Here is an 8505-nt window from a genome sequence, read left to right as displayed (position 1 = left end):
GGGGGAGTTGGCCTGGAACTCTGCCCCAGGAAGCCATCTGTGTCTTGTGGAGAAGATGCTGGGCGTTTCTGAGAAGAATGGGAGTGGGGGACTTCCGAGGTTCCTGGGCAAAGTGGAACCTGGAGAGGTGACAAGTAGGAAAGAAAAGGGGGGGGGCACTCCTCTCCATGTGGATTTCAGGTGGATCAAGAAGGAGGATGCTGAGGTGCCTGTGCCAAGTCCTGCCAGTACATAATCAGCGTGGGGAGGCACTGCTGGTCAACTGCCTCCTCCCTCTTGCTTGACTCAGCAGCAAGAGGAATAAGCATCCCAGACAGGGGAACTGTGATGCAAAGGTCCTGAGGCAGGCATGATGCCATGAGATCTAGGAAAAGGAGCGCTCGTCCCCCTCCCCCCTCCTCCCCTGCTCAGGACTCCGGCCTGGGACTGCCCGTGCTGCTAAGGGGGTTGTATTAGCTCTGGAGGCCAGACTGCGTGGGGCAGTGGAAGAACTTGGAGCCTGGAGTTAGAAGACTGGCTTACGAGTCCCAAGGACCTTGGAATGGTGCTTCTGTCTCTGAGCCCTAATTTCTTCATCTGGGAAATGGGACCAATGGTAATGATTCCCTCAGATTAATTTATACCAAGCGCCTGGGACTATGTGGTCCAGTCAGATGCTCAGGGGTGGTGTGAGGTGGCAGCATCTGTAACCCATTTGTGAGACCTGGCCCGGCTCCTCCAATCTCCTCCATCCTCTCACCTCCCCGGCTCCCCCGCTCCCCCCGCCCCCCCCCCCCGCACCCCCCCCCCCACACATTGCCTATCAGGCACACTCCCCTTCTTCCGTAGGCTCTTCTGCGCTCTCCGCTCTCCCACACCTCCCTTTGTCTTTCTGTACAGATCCACGTGGAGATGTTCTGCAAAAGGGCATCACTGAGAGAATTCCACTCCTGCCAGCTTTTTTTTTTAGCATTTTTTTCTATTTGGCTTGACTCCCTTCTCCCTAGGCCAGTGATGGCGAACCTTTTGAGCTCGGCGTGTCAGCATTTTGGAAAACTCTAACTTAACTCTGGTGCCATGTCACATATAGAAATTTTTTGATATTTGCAACGATAGTAAAACAAAGACTTATATTGTTGATATTTATTTTATATATTTAAATGCCACTTAACAAAGAAAAACCAACCAAAAAAATGAGTTCGCGTGTGACCTCTGACACACGTGTCATAGGTTCGCCATCACTGCCCTGTGCACATCACTCTCCCATCCCCTTCATCCCCATGTTAGCAACCTGTGTATTTCTGCCTGTCTGTACAATCATAAACAAAATAGCCATGCAGGCCGCATGTGCACGTGAACTCACTCCTGCACCTGTCTATGCACACATTCACGAGTGGCGGTCCGTCACGGTTTCCCAGAATGGGATTATATGAGGCACCCTTTCTGCTTCTTGCTTTGTCATTCAAACAACAGCTTGCATGGGATGCCCTCCAGGTCGGCTGCCATAGCTTAATTCGTTCTTCTAATGGCAGCATAATCTTTCGTAGTGATAAGTACTATCAATTCTTCATCTGGTCTATCGACAGGCATTTGTTTCCTGCTCCCCTCCTCCTGCTGTAAACAGTGCTGCAATAAACATCTTTGTATATACATCCTTCCAACTGGAGCTTTTATTTCGATAGAAAGATCCCCAGGAGTGGAATTGCTCAATCAAAGGTTATATGTATTTTTTTTATTTCAGTCGATGTTGCCAGATTGCTTTCCAAAAATGCTGTGATACATCACATTTTCTCCAGCCATTCATGAGCCTACGATTTCTTCACATCCGCTCCAGCAATAGGTGCTAGATTATTGTTCTTTTTATTACTTCCCAGTCTGATGGGGATGAAATGAAATCTCATCGTTACTTTAATTGCGAGTTCCGGTAAGCCGGAGTTTGTGCATCTTTCTGTATGTTTGTTGGCCACTTGGATTTGCGCTGTGTCTCGCCCGGTTTTATCCTTCGCCTAACTCCAACCCTCCTCTTCATTTCTTAGCACTTTAGGAATTAACCTTTTATTTAACATCTCTGTTGCAAATAGTTTTGTACTCAAATTCTTTTTTAAAAAAAATAAATATGTTTTTATTGATTTAGGAGAAAGGAAGGGAGAAGGAGAGACGGATAGAAACATCAATGATGAGAGAGAATCATTGATCAGTTGCCTCCTGCACGTCCCCTACTGGGAATCAAGCCCGAAACCTGGGCATGTGCCCTCACCAGGAATTGAACCCTGACCTCTTGGTTCATGGGTTGATGCTTAACCACTGAGCCACACTGGCCAGACTATCTTGTTTTTATATTGACTTTATGAATGATATCTTTTGCCATAAAAAGTAATATCGTGGCATAAATGAAATTTTTTTCAAATAGGACTTGCTTGTTTTTTCATGCCCTGAGACTGCCCTTGTCATTTTTTTTTTTTTGCATTTTCTTCCAAGATATTTATTATCTTAATTTTTTGGCTGTTAAATCCTTAATTTGTCTGAGGTTTATTTATGGATATGATATAAAACAAAGTTTCAACTTTCTTAAAAAAGATAGCTAGTTGTGCAAGTTTCATTAATTAAACAATTACTCTTTTTCCCACTGAATACCATTTCTGCCACATACTGGCTTCTCATGAAGATGCTGATTGCTTTCTGATCTCTCTGTTCTGCTCTATTGAGCTATGTATCGCTTCCTTACCAGCACCATTTGGATTTGATTATAGGGGCCTCAATGTGTTCTGATCGCTAATAAGCCAACTTCTTCCCCAATATTCCTCTCTTTCACAGTATCTAGTTATTGCTATCTTCGTTCTTCTACACCAGCAGTTCTCAACCTGTGGGTCACAACCCCTTTGGCGGTCGAACGACCCTTTCACAGGGGTCGCCTAAGACCATCCTGCATATCAGATGTTTACATTACGCTTCATAACAGTAGCAACATTACAGTTATGAAGTAGCAACAAAAATAATTTTATGGTTGGGTCACAACATGAGGAACTGTATTTAAAAGGCCAGAAGGTTGAGAAACACTGTTCTACATGATCTTTGAAATTATTTAATTCAGTGATATCTTAGTCACCACTGGATCCCAGCAACTTACATGGGGTCAAACAGGCAATAAGGGAGCAGGGGATATTTGTTGAATGTTGTTGCTTTCCTTCCCTTCCCCAGTGGGTCCAGGACTACTGAAGGTATCAAATACTAATATTCAAGCCAAAAGTAGGTCCCATAAAAATGTGTGTGGAGTACAGATCTAACCAAATAGAAAAAGGGTTGTCAAATTTGAGACCCTTGAAGCAAAGAGATAAGGCTCACTTATGGAATCCCTGTTTATTGAAGCCCACTGTATGCTAGACCTTATTCTCAGTCTGGGGACATAGTGGTGACAAAGACCATGGTAGACGCTTGATTTTTAAGGAGTGAGGATGGCATTATTATTTTTCTGTGTGATAATGATATTGTGGTTGTGTTTAAAATAAAGAGTCCCACTTTTAGAGATACATACTGAAATGTTTACAGATAAAATTATATGAAGTCTGGAATTAGTTTCTAAATAAGCTAGGGTTGGGGAAATGGATGGAAGTAGAAACAAAATAAGATTGGCCATGAATTGATAATTATGGCAGCTCAGTGATGGTTTAATGGGGATTTATTAGGTTAGTCTCTCTACTTTTGTCTATATTTGAAATATTCCATAATAAAAATGTTTTAAAAATGCATACGGAGCGTATTATGTTTCAGGCATTAGTCTGTTTGCCTTACATCCATTAATTCATCAAATCCTCAAAATAGCCCTGTCTTACTCGGCTATACCAAAATACCATAGCCTGGGTGGCTTAAACAACAGGCATTTTTATTTCTATTTCTTATAGTTCAGGAGGCTGGAAAGTTCAGATCTTGTTCCTGGTGAGGACGCTCTTTCTGGCTTGCAGGTGGCCACCTTCTCTCTGTGTCCTCCCTTGGGGAGACAGAGACAGCGCAAGCTCTCTGGTCTCTTCCTATACGGGAACTAATTCCATCATGAGTGTTACTTCCAAAGGCCCCGCCTCCAAATACAACCACTCTTGGGGTGAGGACTTCAACACTTGAAGTGTGTGTGTGTGTGTGTGTGTGTGTGTGTGTGTGTGTGTGTGTGAGGGGGGCATAATTCAGTCCACAGTAATCCCTCTGAGGGGCATTATCATTCCAGGTGAGAAAGTTGAGGCCCCACAAGATTTGGTACCTTGCCCAGGATCCTAGGACCTTGCTTGCAAACACTATGTACTACTTTTACATCTTCTACATCTATTCATGGCAATGAATCTATCAATAAATATCTATAATAATAAAATCGTAATATGCTAATTAGATTGGTCAGCCGAATGACCTTTCAGATGTCATTCTGGACGTCCTTCCAGACAAAGCCACCATAGTGGGGTCCAACGCAGTTAGGGGCGATCAGGCAGGTGAGTGGTTAAGGGCAATCAGGCAGACAGGCAGAGGTGGTTAGGGGTGATCAGGCAGGCAGGCAGAGGGGTTAGAGGCGATGAGGCAGGCAGGCAGGTGAGCGGTTAGGAGCCAGAGGTCCTGGATTGCGAGACGGTGCAGGCCAGGCTGAGGGATTCTCCCCCCCCCCCTCCCCGGGCACAAATTTCATGCACCAGGCCTCTAGTACATATATAATTTCATATAGCAGGAAGGACCAAGAAAGATAAAACCCAAGTAGGACTGTGGAGCAGAGAGAGAAGACCGGTAGTGGGGAGGATGGGTTGATGGTGGGGTCCTCCTTCAGCAAGGGGTCCAGAGAAGGTCCCTCAGAGGAGCTGGGGGAGCCGAGACCTGAATGTAGGTGCGGAGGCTGCATGGAGATCTGGGACAGCTGTTTAAGCAGAGGGACTGGCAAATGCACAGCTTCTGAGATAAAAACAGGAAGGCCTGTGGGGCCGACACAGCCGAACAGGACACAGGCAGTAAAACAAAGCAGTGGGACCAGATCTTCCTGAAGGTGGTCAGGCATTGACAGGTTCACAGGAAGGAACTAAGACAGTGCAGTGAGATCATAACGATTTATTGGCTGTATTAGCTCAATGATCATTTCAATACATCGCCTACATTTTGTAGTGTGAAATTCATTTATAACAGAGGTATGATTTAATTCTGAAGCCAAATGAACTGCTCTTTGCCTTCATGCAAAGTCACCCACTTTTGATTTTTTTTTTTTTTGCATAACTTAATTCAATTTTTCTGCTCTTGTCACATTTTCTCCAGCTCCTCCACACTTTTTTTTCTGGGTGGTTATAATGTTATTATCTTATTATTGGTCACTAACCAGGGATAATTCACTTTTCCAATTGATCTATGCTGCTCATAAAATGCCAAATCAACTGGAAGCCCCGGAAGCCAGTGGTTAGTGAGCTCTGAAAGCCAATGTAGACAGAAAACTGTGTGCGATGGGCAGGGGACCAGGAGTTGAGGACCTTCCACGTGTCGAATTTCTCTGGGTTGAACAGGCCCAGCGTCAGAGGAGCATCCACAGGGCAGATGCTCTAGGGCGAAGGTGGTGGTAATGGCTTGTATCAGACTCTCGTTGTGTGTACTTAATATTTTACACGGTCCATGCTGGCTCATATTTGCTCTAAGTCAGTCTCTGACAATGTCCAGTTCAATGGGTCCTGTAGCTAAAATGTGCTCAAGCACAATGTTTCCCTTGGGGGAAAAAAATGCTGGCAACACATGCACTACTGTAGTGTAGCCTGCACACGAACCACACTGATTTAGGTAAAATGGGAATGTGTACTAGAGGTCACTAGGCCCTTCTGCCATGCTGGATTGAACCTGGAGAATGTCAATCATAGACGAACAAGGTTGGGGCACAGACAGTTGCTTGGTTCACTTTACAGTAGAATCACCCCTGAAGTTGCGAGCTGGAAGAAAAAAAGGGTGAAGATGGAACACTGAATGGACTAAGAGGAGAAGCTATAAAATAACATTTTTTCTTTAGGTAGGAGGAAGCCATTAAAAGTGACAAATTTATTAATAAAAGAGAGTTCCTGGTTTCTCCTTTCAGACTGTCAGCTGATTCTTGATTAGTTGTTTGTTTGTTTTTTTTTGGTGGGGGGAGGGGGGAGGGATAGCTTTGGGATACAGAATCGAGAAGAAAGAGGGAGAGGGAAATGGCGAGGAAGCCTCCATTTGGGGCCCAGGAGGGACTTTTCGGGGCGTTGAAGGAAAGCGTGGTGGGGGAACTTCAGGGAGGATGAGAAAGGCAGTGGGAACGGAAAGGTGGACTTTAAGAAATGCTGATTCAGGTTATGATGCTTGAAGAACATAATTAAGGAACCTGAGTAACCTTGAGATTTTGGCTGTTGGGTTGATTCTCTGTCTACCACACCTCCTATGGACTGGACCAGGTGGGCCATGGCTTTAACAGGCTACAGGGGGCAGGAGCAGGTGCTGGGGGAAGCAGCTGTAATAGCATGGTAGATTGGCCAAAGATGGGGTGAAAGCTCATGCCAAACCATACAATTCAGACATCAGAATTTGTCTTTTTGTTTTAGGTGTTAGGTAAAAAAAAAAAGAGCCAGAAGAAATAAATAGCCATAGAGAGGGTCGAGAGACCTACGTATTTGCCTCACTAGGTGGTCCCTGCCTTCATTCAATAGATTATTGAACAAGCCATTCTGTATCCCAGGCCTGAGCTAGGAGCTGGGCATTTAAAGATAAACTGTTCATCCTTCTGGGTAATTTTGAGCTGTGTGTTGATGGCAGAATAGGAGCTTATATACAGACAATGGAAGGAAGGGAATTTTAGGCAGAGGGAACAGCATGTACAAAGACTTGGAGGCTTAAAATGGCAGTGAGTCTTCCAAAAGCAGAGGACAGATTAATGTAGGGCTTCAAATCTAAAAACAGGTGGTTGGGGAAAAATGTGATTAATTTTTCTATTGTTGCCATTAAGGATGTTTCCCTTTTTCACGATTATAAATAATGCTGAGGCGAACAACTTGGTACATAAAATGGTTTCCAGGTTTTGCCGTAGGATAGATTCCTAGAAATGAAAATCATAGCGACTTTTAATAGGAGAGTAACCTGGCGGGCCGGGCCCTCGAACTTTGGCCAAGCCACGGCCCCTCTGGGTTTCTGTTTCCTCATCGCTCAGAGCATCGGCCCCGGGAACAAAAACGGCCACTCTAGCTGTCACACCAGATATCGGATGGCATCTTCCAACGATGCCTGGGCCCAAGATTTTAGAGAGATCGGGACTCCTACTGATGCAGAAAATTGCTCATTTTTCATTTCATTTCATTTTTTAGTTAGTGAGTTCTGAAAGCCAGTGTAGACAGAAAACTGTGTGGGACGGGTGGGGGACCAGACATTATGACCTTCTATGGGTCAAATTTCTCTGGGCTGAACAGTCCCCATGTCAGAGACCATCCACAAGGGGGTCTCCACGCCACAGCTATGTGACCATGGCCAAGTCTCCCCACCCACTGGGTCTCAGTTTGCTCTTCTGTCACAGGGAGGGGCCACTGGACTCTCCCTTAGAGCGGCATCGCTGCAGGGACAGAGAAAGCTAGAGCAGGTAGAGGGTAATCATCGTCATCATTATCACCTCATTTAATAACTACCCTTAAAATTGGGATCCAGGGGGCCCCAAGACGCCCCCTGGTGTCTGACCTGAAAGAGGGAACATTTATATTGCCGCAGGCCCGGGGCTGTGAACTCTGGGGCATTCTCTGGCCACACAAAAGGCCAGCCCCATGGCTCCCTGGTGTGTGCAGAAGCACTAGCGGCTGGCATGGGCGCAGCGTCCCACAACTTACAAACCTCTTTATTCTACATCACACGGAACTGCCCCTCACTTATCCTACAGCCTTATGATTCATACGTCAGGAAGCATCTGCTGGGGGTTAGAGAGGCTGACCCTCCGCTCACAGAGGAGGATGTGGAGGCTGAGCAAGTCATACTTGGGTCCTAGCCTCTGGGGTGACCCCACGGGGAGTGGTGGTGCGCGTGGGGGGTCCGAATAGGCCCTATACCCCCTCCTGGTCCCCTTGGCTCTGCCTCCTGCTCTCTGCGTTCTGCAGAAGGCAGAGTCCTCCTGAATGAGGCTTGGGAACGCTGCCACCGTTCAATGAGCTAATGGCGAAATTGGAAACTCAAGGGCTGGTAGCGGAGGGAGAAAAAAAAGACAGGCTTTGATTCACGGTCCGGAGGCTCAGTGAATGGGGAAGACTCATCCTGCGGTAATCGTAATCGGAGGAACCGCCTGAGTGGCACGTCCTTCGTCCTTGGAGCAGAGTCCCTCCCGGAGAGAGGAAGGTCACGCCAGGGAGACCTCGGTTAGCAGGTTAGAATGGGGAGCAGACGGGAGGGGAGGGAGCGCTCCCCCAGCATGGAGCACAGATCTGGGCCCACATCCCAGCCCTGCCGTGGAAGCAACCCTGGTGAGCCTCCTCTCGAAGTGGGGGTGGTAGTAATTGTCATCACAGGGCTCCCTTGAGAAGGGTGTGTAAACAA

This window comes from Myotis davidii, unplaced genomic scaffold, assembly GCF_000327345.1.
Source record: "Myotis davidii unplaced genomic scaffold, ASM32734v1 scaffold514, whole genome shotgun sequence".
In the NCBI taxonomy this organism is placed as follows: Eukaryota; Metazoa; Chordata; class Mammalia; order Chiroptera; family Vespertilionidae; genus Myotis; species Myotis davidii.
Note: the sequence above shows the minus strand (reverse complement) of the source record.